The following is a 12509-nucleotide window of genomic DNA, read 5'->3' as shown; positions in this document are numbered from 1 at the left end:
GAGTGCAAATCCAGGAGTAACCCCTGTGCATTGCCGGGTGTGACCCAAAAAGGAAGAAAAAAGAACGAGAAAAACTTGGAAGAGCTCATATGATTAACTAGTTGGTATGTGCTCATGAAGAGACAAACCAATAAAATGAAAGAAAAAAAACAAGAAAGTTAAGCATATATGAATTAGTATACAAATGTGGTACGGTTAATGTTTCAATTTGTGAGGGTAAAATAACAAACAGTGCTACAAAAAATAGTCATTTGAAAAGACAAATTGAATCTGTATCTTTAAAAAATCCATAAAAATAAATCTAAAACGATCAGGGATTTAAATTTATGGCACTAAAGCCATACAAATGAGAAAAAAAATCAGACCAGTGGGTGAGTAGAAACACTTATAACTGATTCCAAATCCAGAAACATGAATGAATGATACAATTTCCCATGAAAAATAATCAAACGACGGTGTGGGAGGGAGGTGGAGTTCGTTCCGAGTCTACCGGAAATGACTTCAGACTACTGAGCCAAGAATATCAACTCCAGAGCACCACTGGCAATGGCCAATAAAATAAAAGCAAAACCAGAAAACAAAAACCACATATGGTCCCCGGAGCCTACCAGGAGTAATCATGGAGTACAGAGCCAGGAGTAAACCCTGAGCACAGCTGGGAGTGCCCAGACTCAAAGAAAAATAGAGAAATAAAATCAAAGGAAAGACTACAAAAGGTACAACATGAAGGAAGTTTGAGGGTAATGGAACTGATATTCAATCTAATTCAGGTGATGATTACAAAATTCTATGCACTAAAATTTATAGGGGCCAGGAAGGTGGCTCAGCATTACAGTACATGTGAGACCCTGTTATCAATACTCAACACAAACTTTTAAAAAATGAACTCCCTAAAATGTGTTGTATCCTGTAATAAATACCTACTGGTGCTTGGAGGGTTACTCCTAGGCTTTTTCTATGTTCAGGGCTCAATCTAGGCACTCAGGGGAACATCTGTGGTGCTGGGGATTAAAAAAGGGTCAGCCACATTCAAGACAAGCATATTAACCCTAAAACTTTCTGCAAAATTAAAAAGACTAAGAGATTTTTATAATTTACATGACAGATCAAGGACCAGAAAGCAATTTCTCCTACAATAATAGATTATCAGCAAGCTGGGGAGATGACTCAAAGGGCTGGTACAACTGCATTGCATGCTGGAGATCCAGGTTTGATCACCAGCACCACATGGTCCCCTGAGCACCAGTGAGAACGACCCCAAGTAATGTACTGGGAGTAGCCCCTAAGCACCACTGGATATGGCCCAGAAACAAAAAGAGGGCTTTTTGAGACGGGGTGAAAATGAATAAAACAGAAAGGTTTGATAATAGCTCTGTATCAGAGTTAATTTCCTGATGGCATATTTTTTTTGTAAAACAAACGGAAGGATTTTGGTACTGGGCTGGATAGCAGTACAAAGGCACTTGCCTTGTGACTGAGGTTCAATCCCCAGCATCCCATATGCTACCCCAAGCACCACCACGAGTAATTCCTGAGTGCACAGCCAGGAGTAATTCCTGAGCATCGCCAGGGATGGTCCAAACACACAAATCATGTCTTGCAAAGGACTCTCTGATAATTTAGTAAAATCAGAAACCGTCAAACAGGTATAAATAGTAATAACAATTAGTTACAATAGTAATATTCAGGGACTTGGCTAAGGGGATACAGTGGCATTCCTTACATTTTATAATTTTTCTGTATTAGTTTTGAAATAAAAGCATAAAATACATGAACATGGAATATAAGAGGTATTTCAAGATAAAAATCAAAGAAACAGTAGAGGAACCGGTTAAAAAGGCCTTTCTAGGTCTCAAATTGAAAACTCCTCATCAAAAAAGAATGATGGCACAGTTCTAGCACACATCAAATTGGAGAAGGAAACCCAGAGAAGTTCAGTGACAACTGCTAGCTGTGTTCAAGAAATCATATTGCTCGAGCGGGCCCAGTAACGTCTCCATCGGAGACTTTGTTGTTACTGTGTTTGGCATATCGAATACGTCACAGGGAGCTTGCCAGGCTCTGCCGTGCGGGCGAGATACTCTCGGTAGCTTGCCGGGCTCTCCAAGAGGTGCTGATGAATCGAACTCGGGTCAGCCATGTTGGCTGCGTGCAAGGTAAACGCCCTACCACTGTGCTATCGCTCCAGTGCCCAAATTTGAGCCACTATTGTAGTTAAAAATAGTATGCAAGGGAAGGACCTTAATCTATGTATTCTGTCCAGCCTAATATATCACATTTTAAACATCAATAAATACATGATAAAACCGGCAAAGCCTGGCAAGTTACCAGGGACATATTCGATATGCCAAACACAGTAACAAATGTCCCAATGGAGACGTTCCTGGGCTGACTCGAGCAAATCGATGACAAAGGGAGGACAGTGACCGTGACAGCGACAGTGACAGTGTCATGATAAAATGATATAACAAAACTAATATGCATAGTCTATCAAGGAGCCTTGTAAAATCACTATGAAAATTAGGAACACACCACTAGAAAAAAATAGGCAAAGTACATAACATACTAAAGGGAATTTCATAGACCTGTTGATCTATGAAAAAGATGTTTAATGTCACTGATGGTGAACTTAAAAGCAAAGTAAAAGAGTAAGCAAGTACATAGAAAAACTTAAAAAAAAATGGGATCTAGGGGCCTGAGCAATACCGCAGCGGGTGGGGCGTTTGCCTTGCACGCGGCCCACCCGGGTTCAATCCCCAACATCCCAGATGGTCCCCAGGGCACCACCAGGACTAATACCTGAGTGCAAAGCCAGGAGTAACCCCTGAGCATTGCTGGGTGTGACCCCAAAATAGCCCATTATATCTAAGCTGTAACCACTGAAACTTTGTAATGTTCTTGCCAAGTTGACAGGCGGGGCAATGGTGTGGGGGTTTGGGGGTTGTGCTGGGGAGGGAATAAGAGAACACCAGTAGTAGGATAAGTTTTGAAATACATGTCTAAAACTCAACTGCAAATGACTTTGGAAAACATAAGTCTTTAATAAAATAAATTTAAGAAAGTCAATGGCAAATATATTTTTAAATAACAAATCTCTGCTGATTAGAATAAAGAAAAAAGGGACATTCTATTGAGGCAAAATCTGGAAGACCTTTATGGTGAGCAATCTGACAATAATATAAATACATCTTAAAGTAATATTTAAAAGTTAGCAAAGAGGGACTGGAGAGAGAGGACAGCAGGCAGGCTGCTTACCTTGCACAAAACCAATCCATCTTTGATCACCTCATATGGTCCCTTGAGCTCTTCAGAAAGGATACTTAAACAGAGACTGGTGCAGCCTCAAAACTAAAAAAAAAATTTAAATCAGTAAAGAGAAAACTGGCAACATTAATCCAATAATTGCACAAAGAAGAGCTGCATACTAAAATGTATATTATGGTTTAATTTACAACAGCAAACTACTGGAAACATTGCCAACAATTAAAAGACAATTCTACCATTGTGTTTTCCTGCTTCCCTAACCACTGTACTCTCTGGTCCTCCTTCCTATATTCTTTTCAATACCATTTTTTTCACAAGTTGTAATTACTAATGTAATTCTCTGATAATAAAAAACAAAACTCTGTAGTGAATTTGCCAATGTTTGTTTGTTGTCCTTAGCTTTCAGTCTCCAGATAAAACACTTTTCCGAAATTTCAAAGACAGTTCCATAACCCTCCAAAGTCCCTCACAGTAACTCCACATAGTCAACCACTCTGTTCGAACCAAACCCTAGACAAATGATCTAAATCAAAAATATTTTTCAACGGCATTATTAACAATGGCAAAAGGTCTTCATTAAGAGCACGGTGGAGCAAGAACTAGAATACACATACTAGCTGACCATCACTCAAAAGAAACAAGATAGAAACATCTAGATCAATGGATCCATGGACCAGTCTGCAGGCAGGTGATATGCAAGGATGAAGCCCTAGATGAGAGACTAGACCAGGAACAGATACCATGAAGAAACGACATAATCCTGGGCTGTACCTACTGTGAATTTCCCCAACACCCAAAAGCTAGGAGGAAGACACCTCTACTCCTGCCAGAGCTCTCAGCCTGAGTGGGGTGCCCAAAACCTATACCCATGGTTCACTTCTCACAAACACTGCCAAGTTTCTTTCCCATGGGCCTCTAACCTCTATGGTACGCATCCCCTGACCAGAACCTACTGTCCCCTAAGCTGTCCAGCCAGAGGAGATCTGGTCGGCTCAGTAACCTGACACCTATCTGGAAACAAAGAAAGCAAACTGCTACCTAAATATTTTGCTTTTCCTCCTAAATCCTGCAAACTTTGCCCTAAGTGAAAAGTGTCACACAGGTGCGGGCAGAGAAGGGCTGTTATCCTTAGTTTGTAGGGGTTCAAAAAGTAACTTTGTAGGGGAACTGTAGCTTTCTAGGAGTCTTTTAATCGGCTCTACCGCAGGACCAGGTTTAAAAAGTCTCAATGAAAGATCAAGGAAACAGCCATAGAGAAAATAGAAGAGTGATTCCTAAGCAGAGTCAGGAAGGATTCCCCGCACTGCAAAAAAAGAAGTAGAAAAGGAAAAGAAGCAGAGCAGAAGCCTCAAGACGAGTTGCTGGGTTTTCCACACTGGGAGAGCTCTAGATCTATGTCCTGGGTATAACTAAAGCAAAAACTTGAATTGAGCTCTCCCTCTGGAGAAATGCCAGTCAGTCTACAATATGTAAGGAAACAAATTTTATCATCGTGGAAGAAAATGATACCTATAATCCATGAAGCAGAAAATGAAAGCGGACTTACTGGTAGAAGACACAGATAACATCCCCTTTAGTCAGTTCACAAAGAAGTCTTCCTACAAGAGAAAAATCACACTTCAGTTCAAACATTGACCTAGCATGCACTATGCACCAGATCTAGGCCTAGCCTTGAGGTTACCAAAAAAGAGGATCTGAACTCACCATCTGATAGAATGCAGTACACCAGAAGTATAGAAAAAGTTTTAAGTTTGAACATGGAAAGGTCAAGAAAACCAGTAATGTGGAGCAACAGCACAGTGGTAGGGTGTTTGCCTTGCACGCAGCCAACATGGCCGACCCGAGTTCAATTCCTCCGCCCCTCTCGTAGAGCCCGGCAAGCTACCGAGAGAATCACGCCTGCACAGCAGAGCCTGGCAAGCTACCCGTGATGTATTCGATATGCCAAACACAGTAACAACAAGTCTCACATGGAGAAGTTACTGGGCCCACTCGAGCAAATCAGTGAACAACGGGAGGACCGTGACCGTGACCATGGGGAATATTGTCTGTCATGGAGGCAGGGGGAGGGTAGGAAAGGTGGGGTATACCAGGGATATTGGTGGTTGGTAATGTGCAGTGGTGAAGGGATGGGTGTTTGATCATTGTGTGATTGTAACCCAAACATGAAAGCTTGTATCTATCTCATGATGATTCAATAAAATAAAAATACAAAAACAACAACAACAAAGAAAACCAGTAATGGAGCAAAATAATCTTTCCTCAAACCCCCAATTTCTTTTTTTAGGTTTTAAAATGTTTTGTTTCAATTATGTTGCGAAATCCAGCTATGCGAAAGGATCACTCCTAGAGGTACTCAGGGGACCATAAATGGCAAGTGGTAAAGTGGTATGCAACTAAGGTCAGCAAGTTTCAAGGCCGTACCGGAATATTCTTGCTGGCCTTCACAAGCAAAACTTTGTAGACAAAGGAGTTAGTTTCCAACATGACAAATATTTCTTAAAATACATTATCAGCATGTAAAGGAGAATATAGCAGATGCTAGCCTTACCCCAACATTGATCCTCAGTAACCAATATGACTCCCCCAAGCCCAGAGTGATCTCTGAATGTAGAACCAGGAGTAACTCCTGAGCACAGCGGGTGTGGCCCCCAAACCAAAATTTGTGTGTATAGATATGATTGTATCTGCATACATATGTGTGTATACATATGTGTGTACACATACATATATATGTGTGTGTTTATATACAAATAAATAAAGTTGACCTGAGCATACTAGATCAATTAGTGCGTTTGTATTGTATGCAGCTTGCTCAGGTTCAATTTCCTGTACCACAGATGGTTCCCCAAGCCCCACTAGAAAGAAGCCCTGAGCATAGAACCAGCAGTAAGCCTGAGCAGCACTGTGCCCAAAATACAAAAAAAAATTGTTCAAGTCATCTGCTCATTATCTACCATAGCTACCTTCAAAATCAAATGTCTGCAAGGGGCCTTACAAACAGAACCCAGGGACCATTCCATGGATATTGGGTCAAACAACTCACTGGAAGGGCCCAAGGATGTGGTGCTGCACTGACACTGCAGATTGGGGAACCTCCAGTGCCACCTGGCAGTGCTCTGGGGCCACCAAGGCTACACCTGTTGAAGCAGTGAGCAGGGTTTTTAGTGCTGCGGGACATCAGACCTAGTTTAATAATCTACGCTCCTAACCCACTATCTCCTTGCCCCCCAAAATCAATTTGAATATGCAAATACTAACCCTACCTCACACAGACTAAGGATTATAAAGAAAACTTTTAGGCAATTTACCAAAGCAAATCCTCATGCAAACATGTCCAACCTCTATAAACGCGTTTATTAGTACGACTCATGACATTGTTCAAAGCAGCCAGGAATGTGTCCCAGACAAAGCAAGGAGAGGAGGGGGAAACTGAAGAGGAACAGGGGGAAGGAGAAGAGAGGAGTAAGGGGTAGGGGAGGAGAAAGGAAAGAGGGGGCAGAGGTGGAACAGAGAAGGGCAAAGGGGGGAAGGGGAAAGGGAAGAGGAAAGTAAGGAAAAAGAAAAGAGGGAGGGCATGGGGAAGAGAAAAGGGGGAGAGGTGGGAGGGGTGGAGGAAGGCAAAAAAGGGGAAGGTGGAGGAATAAGGGGAGAGGGAAGAAGTGGGGGGAAGAGAGGCATGGGAAAGGCAAGTGGGAGAGAGAAAATCGGGGAAGGGAAGGGGAAGAGGAGGAGGGGAGAGAAGGGGAAGAGGAGAGGGAAAGAGGATGATGGGGAGAAGGGGAAGGGAAATAGGAACAAGGGAGAGGATTATTAGAGGATGAGAAGGGTAAGAGGAGGACAGGGACTTGAGCGATAGCACAGGTAGGGCAAACGCCTTGTACGTGGCCAACCCGGTTTGATTCCCAGATTCTTATATGGCCCCAGGAGTACTTCCTGAGTGCAGAAGCCAGGAGTGAGACATGTGCAAGGCCGAGTGTGACCGAAAAGTTAAAAAAAATAAAAATAAAGAAAACTGTACAACGTTAAAAAAAGAGGAGGAAAGGGGATGGGGAGAGCAGGGGGAGTGGAAAGAAGACGCGGAGAGCACGGGGAGGGGGAGAGGAGAGCAAGGAGAGGCGGAGAGGAGGACAGGGGAATGGGAAGTGGACATGAAGGGGAGGGGAGAAAAGAGGAGAGGGGGATGAGAAAGGAAAGGGGGAGTGGGAAGACAAAGAGGGAATGGGGGGTGTGAAAAGGAGGGAAAAAATGAAAACCTGGAAAAAGAACAGAAATAAGGGTGCCGGAGAAATAGTACCGTGGGTATGGCGCTTGCCGTGACCGTGGCCAAAATCATGGGTCCCATCTCTGGCATACCATATATTCCCCAGACACCGTGCATTGAGCCAGGAGAAACCCAGGAGAACTGCCCGGTGTGGCCCCCAAGATAAGAAGCAGAAATACATGTCGGCAGGACTGGAGCGCTCGTGTAGCGGGTAGGGCAATCGTCTTGCATGAGGCTGACCCAGGTTCGATCCCTGGCACCATCCCTGGACCATCCCATTGGTTCTGTGTGCACCGCCAGAAGGAACTGCTGAATGCAGAGCCCGGAGTGACACCTGACCATCGCTGGGTGTCACCTAAACGAGGGGGGGGGGGGGGCGGCGCGAGAGCCAGGGAGAAGAGAGGCGGAAGGCTGAAACCCTCCCTCGAAAGCCAGGCTGGGGGGAACCCGAGGCGCACCACGGCAGAACTCACCCAAGAAGATCCAGGCGCTGCTGTCCTTGTACTCGGAGTGCCAGGACACCTTCTCCGCCACCCCAGCTGGACCCCTCGCTCCTTGACCTCCTTGATTAACTTCACTTTCGTCAACGGGCTGCGGAAGTTGCCGCAGAGTAAAGAAACGGCCAGGCGACGGAGAGCGCCCAACTAGGGCTCCCCTGGAAGAGTCTCGGCGCTGTCCGGACTTCGCAACCCCCGCCTCCTCGGACGCTTCTCCCCCAGCCCCTTCCCTCAGCTCCTCCCGCCCCGCATCCCAATCCTCCAGCCCCGAACTCCCACACTCCACGGAGGACAGCCGGAGCTTACTTCATCTTCCACCGGTTCCCGCTGCAAGATGCCGATGTAACGACCCCCGGAAAAAGCCGTTTAACGGTCGCCTGGCTTCAGCGCGCAATCCCATTGGACTGGAGCTCCCCCGGAAGAGATCGTTCAAACCGGAAGAGATTAGGCACGTCGGGCCTTAACGCGGGCAACGCATGCGCACTAGAACCGGGACGTGTCTCACGTGGACAGTTTTGATTTTTTCCCCCTCCGTTTCGCCCTCCCATTCCCTTTTTCTCTTGCCCCTCCCCGTTTCCTTTCTCATTCTCCTCTCCCCTCTTCTCCCTCTGCTCTTAATGTCCACGTGGCTTTACCTGGTCTTCCTCTCTGCCTCTCCTTGCTCTGCTCTCCCCCTCCTCTTACCCTCCTCTCCCCCTCGCCCCCTGCCTGATCGCACCATCCCCGTCCTCCTCTTTTTTTAAATGTTGTACAGTTTCCTTTATTTTTAATTTTTAAAATTTTTACTTTTTGGGTCACATCCAGCGTTGCACAGCGGTTACTCCTGGCTTATGCACTCAGGAATTACTCCTGGGGCCATATAGGCAGATCTCATTTCTATTGTTTTTGGGACATTTGTGGTCTCTCTTACTTTTTTTTCTTTTAGCTCTCTGAATTTTCAATTCTCTTCAATTGATCTGAGAGTTTTTCCTTATTCTAGTCCCATTTGATTTTAATTACTACAGATTTGTAGTAGACTTTGAAGTTGGAATGTGATGCTTCCCATGTTTTTCCCCTAGGGTTGCTTTGACTACTTGGGGGTTGTTTTCCAAATGAATTTCATGGATGTTTAACTGATATGTTTTGGGATTGCATTAAATTTTATAGTGCTTCGAAGAGTATTTCCATTTTGACAGTATTTGTCGTCCTGATTTATAAGCAAGGAATGTGTTTCTTAACCCTGGCATCCTTCATTTAAATAATGTTTCATAGCTTTCCTTGTATTGGGATTTCTCCTCTTTTGTTAAGCTACTGGGCACTTGGATTATTTTTTCAATTTCTCCCTCTTTTATTTCATTATTTATTTATACAAAAGTCATGGGTTTTTTGACTGCCACTTTACAAGCACATCTTCAGAATTTCCTCTCAAGTACTTGTCCGTGTTTATATACCTGGCTGTTAGTGGTTGAATCTCTAAGGCTGTCATCTTTCCTTGGTGTGGCAGGGATCTGATCTATTTCCCCATTTTGAGTTTTGCACGTTGAGAGTGAGTCTTTCGATTCACTTTTGTGCCATCCCCACTGCCTGTGAGCTCTGACAGAACCAGCTGGTGTTACCCTTTCCTCCCTGTCAAAGCTATCTTTGTCTACAACTGTACCTCATGGTTTGTCACTAATAAAATTTTTTTAAAGCTATCTTCACCAGATTGGTTGTTTCTGACTAGATGTTTACAGTTAAGGGCCACACTCTTTTAATTGCTCTGGGTTTTGTCCTGTTCAGTGTCAGTAGATGGACACTTGCATGTTCTTGCATGTTCTCTTTCCTTAGAACACTTACTGTGTATTCAGAATTTGTTCTGTAGGTCCCTTAACAGATGTCCTTAAACTTTGTTCTGGGTCTCTGAAGAATCATGGAGTTTTAATGAACACTACAGAACAGCTGTAGAATACTTTGTGGAGGATCATAGTGCCTACAGGGGAGAATTGAGCTGCACGGTTAATAGGGATTCTCTATAATGGTGTCGTTTGAAAGGAAAGTGCATCCCTTAAGCCCCTTACCCTATTTTGCTCACCCTCCACTCCATGTTCTCTGGGGAGCGGCCGTCTGTTTTTGGTTCATGTTAAATTTGTTAAGGTTTGAAAAACTAAAGACCAGAATGGTAGTCTGGAAATTCCCAAGAGATTGTTTTCCAGAAACTTGTAAAAATATACTGAGAATAAATGGGACGTCTGCTCCACAAAATGCTCTGGCGGTGTGCCTATGGTGTTTACTAATCTCTGGCACTGGGAAGCACTGCAGCATATTTCAGGAGATATCTTAGGAAATCATGATGATAAGTATTAAAACAAGGCTTCTTTGGAGCAAATGTTAAGTGGATAGGGTGTGAGCCTTGCACATGGCGGACCTGTGTTGAACACAGGTGAACTGTCAGGCTGTATGGTTACCTGGTGCATGGAGCTGGTAGGCAAATTAGACTATCAACGGATGGTCAAAAGACACAGACTAACGTCTGGTGGTCAGTATACAACTTTATTCATGGTAAGCAGTGATTATATAGGGGCAGAAGGAAATTAGTACATGTGCGGGGGGCCCCTCCAGACCAATCCTCCGGCCCGCGGATGTGGCCCTATGGTCCGTAGGTGCAAGGAGGGACCGACCGAATGAACAGAAGACACGAGACAGAGTGCAGTGTAGAAACAGAGAAGAAAAGGGAAAGACTTTATTGAGTGCTACAGGCTGTTATATAGGATCCGGAGCGGCCCAGTCACAAGCAAAAGCAATATAATCATACATGGTAAGGTCAGCAACAAGAACTTTACATAGCATTCAAGGTAAACATCTGTACATTAAAGGGTCTTATGGCAGCAGCTGCAACCTGGGGATATCTATAGATGAGTCCAGTTTTGCGCAAGTATCTGCCTGCCTGTTCATGGTCACCGGACAAACATCCATCAGGGTCAGACGGTCCTGGGAGGCCTCTTAAGAAGGAAGCTCTCAGGGTCTGTGTGGGCACCGCAAAGGGGGCTCAGTAATTGAAACTCTCACAGAGCAGTCTTGGCTCTGGTCATTTTTTCCCCTGGAAAATTCTTTTTTCTGGAGGTTCTGGGTGTTGAAGTTCCCTTTAAGATCTTGCAAATGCTATTTGATGTTCTCCCAGAATGGGAACAAGGCGCTACTGGGGTTGTGTTTGGGAGTTCCCCGAGCTGGCCCCCCATCCTTCAGGTGACCCTGATGTCTCAGGCATGCTTGGGTGTCCGGAGGATTATTGGCGGCTGGTTGTCCTCTTTTGAGTTCTATTTATGAGTCTGTTTCAAGGGTTCATAAAGTAGAGTACTCTAAGTAGATGAGCTTCCATGTGGCAGAGGTGGATCATAGGCCTGAGTACCTGGGCTTCTAGAAGTACAGGAAGGAGAGCACAGGTAGCCCATACTGACTCTGAGAAATCCTTGGAATTTCAATCACAAGGACAAGTATACCTGAATATTCAGTAAGTTAATTTGCAGGAGAGGCTTAATACCAAGGCAATGAGGTCCTGCCAATGGCATGGTGAAGGTTTTGCAGGGTTTGGTCAGTCCCTAAGCAGGCCCCCATCCCTCCGATATATATATTGTGTAAAGTCATTGGATTTTTTTCCTTTGTGAATCCTTTTCATGTTCAGTGAAATTTGATTTCACGTTGAATCTTTATGTGCATTCCATGCTCAGAGGCTTTATCTCCTTTGTCAGATCTCTTCATGTTCAGTGAAGTTTAATTTCACAGAAACTCTTGTCCTATATTCTTTTATTTTTTCTTTCTGGGTCATACCCGGCAATGCACAGGGGTTACTCTTGGCTCTGTACTCAGGAATCGCCCCTGGCGGTGCTCAGGGGACCATATTGGGATACTAGGAATCAAACCTGGGTCAGCTGCGTGCAAGGCAAACGCCCTACCCGCTGTAGTATTGCTGCAGCCTTGAAGGTCAGATTTCCAGTGAAAAGTTTTCATCCATTCTTTACATTTATAAGGTTTATTTCCTGGTTGAGATTTACAGTGACTCGGGACAACTTTTTTGCAAATGGATTTTTTCCTTCAACAGATTTCTCTCCCGCATGAATTCTTCGTGTGAGTGTGAACATATTTGATTGAGAATGTCCTCCTACATTCTTTACAATCCATAGGATTTCTCACCTGTTTGAATTCTGTATTGCTGAATTTGATATCATTTTAGTGAGTTAGATTTCCTGCATTGCTTCATAGGGTTTGTAACCTGTATGAATTCCATATTGTTGATTTGGATACAATTTTAGTGAGACTGGGGATCAATATAGAACTTCGTTCAGAATGGCCTCATGAGGGCAGACAGAGCATTATATGTGTGAGACAAGTTGATATGGTTCCAGAGATCGACAATGGGCCTTCCTCAAAGGATGCCATCCTACAGCTTTCTGAGTCATCTCCCAGGAATAGATCTCATTTAGCATTTTTTGTTTGTTATTTTCTTAATAGAGTTGATTACCGATAAACTT

Source organism: Sorex fumeus, unplaced genomic scaffold, assembly GCF_029834395.1.
Source record: "Sorex fumeus unplaced genomic scaffold, SorFum_2.1 ptg000236l, whole genome shotgun sequence".
Lineage (NCBI taxonomy): Eukaryota > Metazoa > Chordata > Mammalia > Eulipotyphla > Soricidae > Sorex > Sorex fumeus.
The sequence above is the reverse complement of the archived record's forward strand: the minus strand, read 5'-3'. Positions refer to the sequence as shown.